Here is an 11,343-nt window from a genome sequence, read left to right on the forward strand (position 1 = left end):
TTTAATTCCTAGTACTGTTATAACAACTCTCTCTAAGCAAGAAAAAGTAGGTGAATCAATAATGCTTAGACCCTCCCTCCTATAAGCAGATCTGAGTAGGAAATGAGCCAATGAGAAGTAAGCTCAGCATTTTTAAAAAATATTCATTTATTTATTTGTTTATTTATTAGGCTGCGCTGGGTCTTAGTTGCCACATGTGGGCTTCTTAGTTGCAGCATGCATGTGGGATCCAGTTCGATTGAAACCGGGCACCCTATTTATACACAGATTCCCAGAAAATCCTACCTGCTTTAATATACACACATATGTTAAATAACTAGCAAAAACTAGCAAGTAGCTTCGCTGTTAGAAGCAAAAAACGCAATAATTCTTTCATGTGGACATCAGTAAGTAGCCTTGCCAGGGCAAGGCCTCAAAAAATTGCTATGAGACTCAGAGTTGTTCCTCTCCGTGGAAGTCTTTAGTAAAAGGTGAAAGATTTATTCAATCTGAAGAGAATTTGATATAACAGGAGGAGATGGAGCAGTGAGGAACCGGCCCTGACAGGCGTGCAAGGGGCATGTGCCTTGGTTTCAAGGCAGAGTGGATGTAGTTGGTATATCGTGACCCTTTGAGTTGAATGTTAGCGATGCAGAAGTCCGACCTGACCTCTGAATTTTCACTAGACCAGAGCCTTGGCATCAGGACTATCAAATCATGGTCCCTAAAGTGTCTTCTTCATGGTATCTGCTGTAGGAGAAGACAGCTGGGACAAAGGTTGAGAAAGTGGGGGGAGAACAATATTGTCACTTTTTATTTTGTCTGCAGAACCCATTTCACTTTTTTAAAGTATCTGCTGTTGAATGCTCACTTTGCTCTGCCCTCCTGCATGGTTGGGAGGACTCAGATAAGCTTTTCCCCATCCTTAATTTCTCTAAGTAGCTCAGAGGTATTTGGAACAAGATTGCACTGAGAGCCCTTATTACTGAGTTTTGATCTGTTACTCTGAGAGGACCTTATGGATTTCAATTGTTACTGTGAGAGAATGTTCTGGATTCAATTGTCACTCTGAGAGAACATTCCAGATTTGAACACTGGAAGCTTTCTTCAAAACGGTGTTGATTTTCATTATGATGTCATCATTCTTTCATTAAGAAAAACATATAATAATGAGAAAACGTGGCATAATAGACAACACACAGGAAATTGAGTCTTGGATCCTAATAGCTTTATGACTTTTACTGATTCTGGGGCTTGGTTTCCTTATTTGTAAAGCCGGTTGCACTAATTATCGCTGTGGAAGTAGATTCGGTGAGAAGGTGAAAATTATCTAAAAGAAGTGTGGTCCAAAAATGTGGTTTATTCCTTCCAAGCGTACTTGTGTTTTACCTCTGTCTGGTGCTCTGCTGGTTGAGAATCATCATGGTCTGAAAAAGAATTGCTTTCCTCTTCAACACTCCGCAGCTTCCCATCTTCATTCATCTCTTAAACCTAACACTATCAATATGTGTATCACTGCCCCTTATCTCCACTTAACCTGATTGTACTTGTGGGGAAGAAGAAAACTGAATGGCAAAAATAAAATTATAAAGTCATGTGGAGAATTGTAATGTTGGTGACATTCTAAAATTCTAGGGACGATTATATCCTTTTTTAGTCTTCTCTTTAAAACATTTCCAAACTCACTTCCATTGTAAAAAAATAATCAGAGAATATACATTGAGTGGATATATAAATGGCTTATAAAAGTTACCACAGGTGAAAATCATCCTTTCTAAATGCAACGTAACCATCCTTCCTAAAGGCAATTAAAGTTATTTTACTTTTTTGTGATTTCAGGAGTATTCAAATTATCCTTTATATATCAGATTCTTTTTTTTTCTTCGGGGCCTAGAATCTTTAAAAGATTAAAACTTAGGAAGATTATTTTAATGAACGTAGAGCCAAGGCTGTGCATTTCACGAAGCATCTTTGCACTGTGAATAAACCCAATTCTTTATGGATCTCTCTGGATTTTGTGAGCAGGGAACACTGTTGGTTAAAGTTTGGAAAGGTTAACGAGGGGAAGGAAAGTGAGGTTATTCAATTAATTATTATTTCCTGTCCCTCATCTTTAAATATTTAGTGATTACAAAGAAAACTCAGTCCTAAATAGAAAAAAAAATCAATCCATACTAAAATAACCTTTCTATTGGTTTTTGATATGACATAGTGACACATGGATAATTACTTAGAAAGAGCAAAGTAATTTTCAGCTCTTTTATGTCGGCTTCTCTATAACCAAAACACCCAATTTTTTGCTCAGGTAGATCCCTCCTTAACCAAAAAAGTTTCTGTCAGATTCAAAACCAAAATGGAAAGTAAGAGAGGATGATCAAATTCATTTCTATCTGGCAGACACTTAAAACTCACTTTCTTCTAGGCCTTGATCTTTTTTTCCATTTCACATCTTGGCACCTCAACACTTTGCTATCTAAAAAACAAGACACATTCCTTCCTTTCCCAGAGTACTAGAGTGCTTTGCTCCAGAAACATTGGAAGCATTGCTTCCAAATGCTTAGCTCCTCTTTCCTGTACTTGTTAAAAATTTCAGCTGGGATGCCAGTCTGACTCCAGGCCACAAGAGTAGTTGGGCCAGTCACAGAGAAGTATGTCAGCACCAGCATGCATTGTCAGGAAGGGCATGTGTGGCCTGATGCTGACACAGGTGGGCCTCCAGATAGCCTCTTTCTTCATGACCATGGCTACATCTTAACTGTTCCCACCCAATGTAAATCACAGTTGGGGCCTTGGGCTAATTCTGTGTGCCTGTGAAAATGTATTATTTACCTTGAAACTATGTATGTAGGATCTTTCAGGGTTGAAGATTATTTTCGCTACTGGTTGAGGACTTTCTTCTTTCAGTGTTGAACCTAATTCTTGCATCTGATTCTCAAATAATCAGATGACAGTTCTATAAAATGGGGATTCGTTTTGGCAAAACTGTAAGCTCAACATTGAAATGCAGCTGTTTTTGCTTCGTACAGTCTAGTTTATATCCAGAACTTAGTTGGTGCTCCAGAAGTTAAAATAGATGTGAATTAGCAGCAGAACATGTAACATCAGACTTCGCTTTGTCTGATACTAACTGAATTAGTGATTAATTATGTTTAGAAAGTGATTTGAGCAGCTTTGATGATCATCAAGTATCTATATGGGTGTTTCTCACAAGGAAAGTAGGAGTTGTAGTGATTCTAACCATCACAAAGTAACTGGGGTGGTATTTGTAAGAGAGTTTAAGATCCAATAGCATAAAATGATGATTGTATATTAATCAGAGAATATCACCTCCAAAAAAAGGGGCCATACATAAGCAGAATGGATAGTAACCCAAGGAAGTCAGAGTGAAATAACCTTATCTCTGTGGCTAAACTAAGGGTGGAGATCTCTAATAAATGGTGGAAACGGGACAGTTATACTGAGCGCTCACCTGCTGGCCTTTGCTCCTCATTGGGCCTCTGACACGAGTGCTGTTGTCATATTTTTGTGTCCGTGTGTGTGTGTACATGCACACATATTGGGTAGCCCCAAGAAGAAAACCAAAGCAAGAATAGATTTGGCATTAGGTAACGATTAATTCAGAAATTAATTTTTCTACATTGCAATCTGTTGGCTTTTTGTATTTTAAAGTTTGCTATGTGTAGGTCAGTGAGGGAGTTGGTAATTGGAAATGGACATCTGAGTAGGGGAAGGGAGAAGTGGTCCATGAAGACTTCTAGGAGGAAATGATTCTTGAGTTGAATCTTGAAATATTATGAGGATTAAATCTGGTTAATATGGGAAGGAAGAACATTTTAGGTTGAGGAAATGACATGTAAACAAATACATAAAAAGGTGAGCGAGAGTGATCATTTGGGCAATAGAAAATAGGTAGGGAAAGGGTATGGGGTATGACAGGAAATAATATAAGATGGAGACAGAAGTCAGATGATGCAAACCCATGAGTGGTGGCTCCAGCACGCTGAATTTTATCCTGAAAGAATGGGGAACCATCTAAGCAGAAGGACATAGTCATACCCTGATATGACTTTGGTATAAGTGTGGAAGATTGATTAGAGAGTATCAAGTTGGAATTAGATAAGTTATAATAATTTACAAAGGAAATGATAAGGCAACAACATTCTCCTAAACAAATGCAAAAAAAAATTGTTATCAAAACTTCCCAAAGGGGCTTCCCTGGTGGCGCAGTGGTTGAGAGTCCGCCTGCCGATGCAGGGGACACGGGTTCGTGCCCCGGTCCGGGAAGATCCCACATGCTGCCGAGTGGCTGGGCCCGTGAGCCATGGCCGCTGAGCCTGCGTGTCTGGAGCCTGTGCTCCGCAACAGGAGAGGCCACAACAGTGAGAGGCCCGCGTACTGCAAAAACAAAAAACAAAAAACAAAGAAACCCTTCCCGAAGTAAATATTGGAATAGTTCATTTTTTTGTGCTTTTATGTCAAAGCAATATTTTGGTTTCTAACAATGATAGTTTAAATATATTCCTAATTCATTTTCATGTGTGTTAGAAATGATGAGTAAATATGCTAAATAGTTATGGAATTAATATTTTGAATGCTTTTGTGATTCTTAGATGTATATGTTTTTGCATTATTATTTTCTGAATTTCAGAAATATAATTTCAATGTCATTCAACTTCATTGAAGATGTACAAATATCCCAAGAGACCTCTTTTATTCTAATTTCTCTCAGTTTTGAGTCTTTTGCTCAAGTTGAAAAAGGTGAAAGTTTTCAGATTTCAAAAGAAACAAAAATTAAATAACACAAATCTAACATGTTTGTCTTCCTGTTTCCTTCAAATCTAAGAAATAGATTGATATGACTATTTAAAAACCAGATAGTATTCCAGTACCACTTAATGCTGTTAAATAAAGCTTGACATTGAAATGAAAAGGGCCTTCTTAAAAAGTGAAGTATTTTTTTAGTTCTTAGAAGGTATAATAATTAAATAAGACTATTTCATATACTGTAAAGGATTTTGATTTTCTAACTGCAGTACACTTTGTTTCTTTGATAAGTATTTACATTTGAGAAGATTTCTTTTGTTTGTTTTGTGAAAGTATTAATTCTGAAAACAGGTATGGTTATTATTTATATTTAGGAAAACCTCACACAAAAAGTGAAACTGTCGATTTTTGTTTACATTCTCAAGGAGTAGTTCTTTTCGTAAAAAAGGTGTTTGAACTGATGTCTAAATGTTAATATATTTTTAAATGCAATGGGGGCTTACAAGAATATTTCGACAGCTAATAGAAGAAACAAAGTGCAAAATCATGGAATGCCTGGACAGCACATACCATTAGTCACTATCTGCTTGGCTCACGTATATATTACTTATTTTGTGAAACCACCAACATGTATGACACCAGCATATGTTTACCATATGCTTTCTTATCCTTGAGTTTGTTTCCTGAATAGTACACACTGTCCTTAACACAGAACGTATTTAAAATATGGTAAATGGGTCATCACGATAGTAATTCCAAACAAATTCTGCTAAAGGACAACAAAATATAACATTAAGAGATATAGAAGAGATATTCTTTCACGAAATGAGACCCCCATTTCCCTTAAATTATTCCTCCTGTCTATGTTTTGGTATTTTCCATTGAGACACTTTGTCCTTTAAGACAGAGATTTCAGCTTAGCTGAAGATTTGTAGGAGATTATAAAAGACTCCAAATAGGAAATGTTTTATCCATACTACGTACTTTTTCAGATCCATTGTAAACACACAGGCATATCAGGGAAACGTGGGCCTTTGTGGGTCTCAGTCTTTTTTTTTTCCTGAAAACAAGCTTTAAGTAGGGCTGTATCAAAATTAGGTGCATCCAATCACCATGGAAATATTTTTGTAATTGCTTCCTGGAGGAGCTGCAGACACATTTGTAGTCATATATATATATATATATATATATATATATATATATATATATATATATATATATATATATATATACACACACACACACACACATACATACATACATACACGTGTCAAGGTTTTCCAAATTTGGCCTCTTTTGGAACACAATACCAAAGGCCAAATCCATTAACCATGGATAGAACAGAAATCTCTACACAGCAAAAGATCTCTGAGACTCAGCCAGTGACTTCCTAATTTTAAACTATAGCAAAGTTCAAATTTGTCCAAAATTTAACTGTTTAGGTAAACAATTTTTAGAAAAATCTTATAAAAAGACTATCAAAACCTCCCTGACTTCATGTTTAGCCTTAGAGACTGAAAGCCTTGGTGAAGGAAAGGAATGAAATAACATAAGAGAAAGGGTGGGGGGGGGGAATAGGAGGGAACAGAGAGTAAGTAAAGAGAGAAGAGGTGAGGCTTCTCACCAGCAAAGGACTCAAGTGTCAAACTAGAGTTTATCTAACTCTGGTCAAAGGATCCAGCCAAAGGGAGACCTCAAACCAGAGGTAACTTGCTGGTAGAAGGAAGCCATAAAGATGTTCTGTCTGGCACAATTTGATATTTTCAATGAAAGAACTGCCCTTTAAACTCTTCATCTGTTTCTTTTGTTATTTGGTAAAAATTTCTCCACCTGTGTCTATACACGAAAACACAAATGACCGAGCCACACGATGGCATCTTGCCAATATATTTTATGAATTTATTTGCACTTATTTTGATGCTTGAACTCATTTTATGTTTTAGGGTTTTAAAAATGTTAATATGTCCCAGGCTCCCAATTTATTTGAAAACTGAGTTTTGTGTCATAATGTCTCCAATGCTTACTTGTATGTGAACTTAATATCTTACAAACGGTGTATCCTTAACTTAGCAGGTGATGTAGTTTTTTGGGTATTGTGGGTTAGTTGCCCCAAGGCTACGGTACTTTCCTTTATAGTTTTTCTTTTTCTTCCAGGCCTTTTTTCTTGATTTGAAAACTTTGTTACATGTAAATGTCCAGAGGAGACTAGGTCCTAGTAGGCGTCTCTATACTCTGCAAAATTGCATTAAGGGAGTACATTTACCAGTTTACAGAAGTGAGGTAGCTAAAATGGTTTTTCCTTCTGCACATCACTAGACTGATGGCCATTATTATTACTCAGGCAAAGAAATCAGTGCTCAAGCAATCACTTTGTTAATACAGACCCAAAGACCCTCTCAAAGAGATAATCCACCCAGGCCATCGGGGGCCCTCTGAAGTTTCCTTCCCGCTCTGGGTGGTGGTTCTATGCAGTAAATTAGATTTGAGATCAGCACATCTCTTTTCTTCAGTTCTCTATTTAGCCTTTCCTCACTCTCTCAATCTTTTCTGACATGTATGTGAACACCTTCACAGCACTTTGCCATCTGAGACAGCTCAGATTAATGTAAATGTAGTGATTTCCTAGGTTTTATAGCTAGTAAATGGTGCAGTTGGGCTGAGACCTATGGTCAAAGAGAATTCTTTCATGTTGAAAATGCTAGAAGTCCATTCGCCTTTCCTCTAGCATTGAATGTCCATTCTCATGACCACCAACATTCAAACATGCAAGATTTTTTTAAAAACGCCATTCTCTTCTCCATCCGTATCATTTTACATCATGTGACTTAAACATTTCTTAACAGGCTTCCCACTTCTTTTTTCAGGTTATTCATAAAAATGAGTATGTAGGAAAATGAGACTTTGGGCATAATTGTGTCTATTTATAGTATATCTATTGTGTGATAACTGAATTGCTTGTTGAAAATATATGGTGCTTACAAGGGACCCCCTCCCTCTGGGAGAAATATTCTTCCCCCTCAAATATCAGTGTCAGCCATGTGACTAGTTTTAACAAATGGAATATGAGCAGAATGGACATATCCCGTATCTGAGCAGAGGTTTCAGAGCCATACATCATGCTGCCATTGTCCTTTTCCTGTAGAAAAACATTTCCCAAATTGGGGCCACTCTTTCTGCCTGAATTTGGGAATAAAGAGTTGGGGCCACAGTTACCTCATAGCCAACATGCCACATGAGTGAGAAATAAACCTTGGTTGTAAGTCACTGAGGTTTGGAGGTTGGTTATCACAACATTATAATATAGCAAATGCTGACTAACCACATGTAATGCATGTCAGTGGGGCCACTGGTTTCACACACAATGGCTTTTGATACATTTCTTGTGGGTAATTTTGATATACATATATTTCTAAATTAATTGGAATTTGTTAGAGCAGCTATTGTGCCAACAGCTAAAGTTATTCTTTTATATTGCTATTCACTGATTTTTTTTTCATTTTGTATATTTTATTTAATTTCTTAATTTAATTTAATTTTTTTTTTATACAGCAAGTTCTTATTAGCCATCAATTTTTTTTTTTTCTTTTTTGCGGTACGTGGGCCTCTCACCGTTGTGGCGTCTCCCGTTGCGGAGCACAGCCTCCGGACGCGCAGGCTCAGCGGCCATGGCTCACGTGCCCAGCCGCTCTGCAGCATGTGGGATCCTCCCGGACTGGGGCACGAACCCGTGTTCCCTGCATCGGCAGGCGGACTCTCAACCACTGCGCCACCAGGGAAGCCCTAGCCATCAATTTTATACACATCAGTGTATACATGTCAGTCCCAATCGCCCAATTCATCACACCACCACCACCACCCCGCTGCTTTCCCCCCTTGGTGTCCATACGTTTGTTCTCTACATCTGTGTCTCAACTTCTGCCCTGCAAGCCAGTTCACCTGTACCATTTTTCTAGGTTCCACATACATGCTTTAATATACGATATTTGTTTTTCTCTTTCGGACTTACTTCACTCTGTATGACAGTCTCTAGATCCATCCACGTCTCAACAAATGACCCAATTTCTTTCCTTTTTATGGCTGAGTAATATTCCATTGTATATATGTACCACATCTTCTTTATCCATTCGTCTGTCGACGGGCATTTAGGTTGCTTCCATGACCTGGCTATTGTAAATAGTGCTGCATTGAACACTGGGGTGCATGTGTCTTTTTGAATTATGGTTTTCTCTGGGTATATGCCTAGTAGGGGGATTGCTGGGTCATATGGTAATTCTATTTTTAGTTGTTTAAGGAACCTCCATACTGTTCTCCCTAGTGGCTGAAGGTGTTTTCCTCTAAGAGTTTTATAGTGTCCAGTCTTACATTTAGGTCTCAAATCCATTTTGAGTTTATTTTTGTGTATGGTGTTAGGGAGTGTTCTAATTTCATTCTTTTACATGTAGCTGTCCATTTTTCCCAGCACCACTTATTGAAGAGACTGTCTTTTCAACATTGTACTTCCTTGCCTCCTTTGTCATAGATTAGTTGACCATCAGTGCGTGGGTTTATCTCTGGGCTTTCTATCTTGTTCCATTGATCTATGTTTCTGTTTTTGTGTCAGTACCATGTTGTCTTGATTACTGTAGCTTTGTAATATAGTCTGAAGTCAGGGAGTCTGATTCCTCCAGCTCCGTTTTTTTCCCTCAAGACTGCTTTAGCTATTCAGGGTCTTTTGTGTCTCCATACAAACTTTAAGATTTTTTGTTCTAATTCCGTAAAAAATGCCATTGGTCATTTGATAGGGATTGCATTGAATCTGTAGATTGCTTTGGGTAGTATAGTCATTTTCACAATATTGATTCTTCCAATCCAAGAACATGGTATATCACTCCATCTGTTGGTATCATCTTTAATTTCTTTCATCAGTGTCTTATAGTTTTCTGCATACAGGTCTTTTGTCTCCCTAGGTAGGCTTATTCCTAGGTATTTTATTCTTTTTGTTGCAGTGGTAAATGGGAGTGTTTCCTTAATTTCTCTTTCATATTTTTCATCATTAGTGTATAGGAATGCAAGAGATTTCTGTGCATTAATTTTGTATCCTGCAACTTTACCAAATTCATTGATTAGCTCTAGTAGTTTTCTGGTGGCATCTTTAGGATTCTCTGTGTATAGTATCGTGTCATCTGCAAACAGTGACAGTTTTACTTCTTCTTTTCCAATTTGTATTCCTTTTCCTTCTTTTTCTTCTCTGATTGTCATGGCTAAGACTTCCAAAACTATGTTGAATAATAGTGGTGAGAGTGGACGTCTGTGTTTTCTTCCTGATCTTGCAGGAAATGCTTTGTTTTTCACCATTGAGAATGATGTTTGCTGTGGGTTTGTCATATATGGCCTTTATTATGTTGAGATAGGTTCCCTCTGTGCCAACATTCTGGAGAGTTTTTATCATAAGTCAGTGTTGAATTTTGTCAAAAGCTTTTTCTGCACCTATTGAGATGATCATATGGTTTTTATCCTTCAATTTGTTAATATGGTGTATCACATTGACTGATTTGCGTATATTGAAGAATCCTTGCGTCCCTGGGTTAAATCCCACTTGATCATGGTATGTGATCCTTTTAATGTGCTGTTGGATTCTGTTTGCTAGTATTTTGTTGAGGATTTTTGCATCTATATTCTTCAGTGATATTGGTCTGTAATTTTCATTTTTTGTAGTATCTTTGTCCGGTTTTGGTATCAGGGTGATGGTGGCATTTTAGAACGAGTTTGGGAGTGTTCCTTCCTCTGCAATTTGTTGGAAGAGTTTGAGAAGGATGGGTGTTATCTCTTCTCTAAGTGTTTGATAGAGTTCACCTGTGAAGCCATCTTTCCTGGACTTTTGTTTGTTGGAAGTTTTTTTTATATATATTCCATTTATAGTTATTATAAAATATTGGCTATATTCACTGTGTTATGCAGTACATCCTTGTAGATTATTTATTATTTATTTTTGGCTGCGATGGCTCTTCCTTGCTGTGTATGGACTTTCTATAGTTGGCACGAGCCGGGGCTACTCTTCATTGCGGTGCACGGGCTTTTCATTGTGGTGGCTTCTCTTGTTGCAGAGCATGGGCTCTAGGTGCACAGGCACAGTAGTTGTGGGACACAGGCTTAGTTGCTCTGTGGCATGTGGGATCTTCCTGGACCAGGGCTCAAACCCACGTTCCATGCATTGGCAGGTGGATTCTTAACCACTGTGCCACCGGGAAAACCCCATTGGAAGATTTTTAATCACAGTTTCAATTTCATTTCTTGTGATTGGTCTGTTCATATTTTCTATTTCTTTCTCATTCAGTCTTGGAAGGTTATACCTGTCTAAGAATTTGTCCATTTCTTCCAGGTCGTCCACTTTGTTGGCATAGAGTTGCTTGTAATAGTCTCTTATGATGCTTTGTATTTCTGCAGTGTCCGTTGTACCTTCTTCTTTTTCATTTCTAATTTTATTGATCTGAGTCCTCTCCCTCTTTTCCTTGATGAGTCTGGCTAAATGTTTATCAATTTTGTCTAACTTTTCAAAGAACCAGCCTTTAGTTTTTTGATCTTTGCTCTTGTTTTCCTTGTTTCTATTTCATTTATTTCTCT

General features: G+C 37.6%; 1 non-coding gene across 1 annotated transcript; it reads right to left on the minus strand.

The window, feature by feature from the left end:
• Positions 1–392: 392 nt before the first annotated feature.
• On the minus strand, positions 393–508 carry LOC117312503 (U5 spliceosomal RNA). The gene has a single exon (XR_004526827.1). It is a non-coding gene; the product is annotated as a U5 spliceosomal RNA (small nuclear RNA).
• Between the last annotated feature and the right edge of the window lie 10,835 nt (positions 509–11,343).

Source organism: Tursiops truncatus, chromosome 5 (genome assembly GCF_011762595.2).
Source record: "Tursiops truncatus isolate mTurTru1 chromosome 5, mTurTru1.mat.Y, whole genome shotgun sequence".
In the NCBI taxonomy this organism is placed as follows: Eukaryota; Metazoa; Chordata; class Mammalia; order Artiodactyla; family Delphinidae; genus Tursiops; species Tursiops truncatus.